Source organism: Protomyctophum bolini (genome assembly GCF_963924005.1).
Source record: "Protomyctophum bolini genome assembly, chromosome: 10".
In the NCBI taxonomy this organism is placed as follows: domain Eukaryota; kingdom Metazoa; phylum Chordata; class Actinopteri; order Myctophiformes; family Myctophidae; genus Protomyctophum; species Protomyctophum bolini.
Genome location: NC_137871.1, coordinates 2,293,400 through 2,295,171, shown reverse-complemented (window position 1 = coordinate 2,295,171; position 1,772 = coordinate 2,293,400). Strand labels below are relative to the sequence as shown.

At 39.3% G+C, this 1,772-nt stretch overlaps 1 long non-coding RNA gene across 1 annotated transcript; it reads right to left on the bottom strand.

Annotated features, from left to right (window-relative positions):
- Positions 1 to 236: 236 nt before the first annotated feature.
- On the bottom strand, positions 237 to 1,065 carry LOC308323183. Its single transcript, XR_013964804.1, has 3 exons — positions 914 to 1,065; positions 602 to 665; positions 237 to 348 (listed from the first exon to the last, which is right to left on the bottom strand). It is a non-coding gene; the product is annotated as an uncharacterized lncRNA (long non-coding RNA).
- Between the last annotated feature and the right edge of the window lie 707 nt (positions 1,066 to 1,772).

Genomic DNA, 1,772 nt, shown 5'->3' with positions numbered 1-1,772 from the left:
ATAGTAGGCTACATCGCAGTCTGCAAGTTGACATACTACCAATATGCTAGACAGTAGACACACTGACACACTGATGATAGAGCGTAACAGGGCTGTTATAAAACAAGAATGAAGTGAAGTCTAGGAAAAGCAGCATTTCTCAGAAGAGAAGAGGAATTACTTTTACATTAATGAAAATCACAACCCTGAAGACTGACATTATTTGCTTTTTAAAATCTCTATAACATCATTACCTTAAAGACTCAACTGCATCACAGGGATTGACCTTTGGAGACTTCGGGTCCCAAGGTGATGGTGGAAGAAGATGCAGCAGCATCATCACCAGGGAGGCCATTTCTGGGCCGTAGGCTAAGGACAGTCACAACAGAGAGAACAGGGAGTCATTTAGTTGAGGAAGAGTTCATGCTTTCACATCACACCTAGCTATTTTATTTATTTATTTTATTTTCATGATTGAAGCGTATTGCATGGTAAATGGTGCATTTATATAGTGCCTTTGTCCAAGGTGCTTTTATTACATTCACCCATAGCCAAATTAATCATATAGTGATGGAATCTGTAACTGCAATTATTGCAAATAAGATAAAAGAATACAACTCACTTACTGCAGCATCAGCATCACTTCCTGGGAGACCTGTGTTGCTGTGGGCATCATAGAAGTGTTCCTGAAAATTAATAAATAGGTGTTGTCATACTTGGCTCATAAGAAATCTCAGAACTTAAACTGTCAATGTCATGCACACAGCTTTATGTTACATCATGCAAGGAGGACATGATAGTGTCATGCAAATTACTATTATAGCCTGTATGTGGTCCAGCTAAAATGAACCTAGAACATGTTCCCTTACAAAACCCATCCCCACTAGGACTATAGGAGTTCAAATTTTATGTGCCATGATATGCGTAATGTTACCTTCCTTCATGGAACTGCAGAAAATCAAGCAGTCCTTCAACTTTATCTAATTTCACATATTTCTGCATTTGTCTGTACCTGGACCAGCATTTTTAATCAGACCTGCAATAAAATAAATATTAAATGAACACAACTACAAATGAAGCTTAGAAGTATATGCAGTAGTTATAGTAGGCTACCAAAATCTGCTTTTATTTTCTTCCTTGTGAATTGCAAAACCGTCATGATGGTAAATCATCATGATAAAGTTGGAGACTACATTAGAAAAGTACCATTAGTAACAGTATCTTATCTTAAAGTAGCAACAACGGTTACACACCGGCATTCCGACGCATCGCCATTCCGATCATTGACTTCTATTGATCGGAATGGCGGGGTTTCTCCCCGCCACTCCGACGATTAAACACATCGCTATTCCGAACCCTATTGATCGGAATGGCGGGGTTTCTCCACTTTGGGAAAGACCCCGCCACTCCGACCCCCCCCCGCCTCCGATACGTACATCAATCCAGCCCCCTCACCACCCCACTCCGTGCATGTGCGTGGGGAGGCGGCCTTTTTTCCGTACGGTCGAGATGTCTGTCTGACGGACAGACTCTATCTCTATTATTATTATTATTATTATTATTATTATTATTATTATTATTATTATTATATTATTATTATTATTATTATTATTATTATTATTATTATTATTATTATACTGATGACAGAGTATGATTGCCGGACAGCGAGTCTTCTTCAATGATCGATAAGATATTATATAGCCTGCATGCTGCGTAACCTCAAAGCAGTCACGTAGGCCTACGTGTTGCCCTGCAGTGGGAATATTAACACATAGACTGCTACAGGTTCTAGC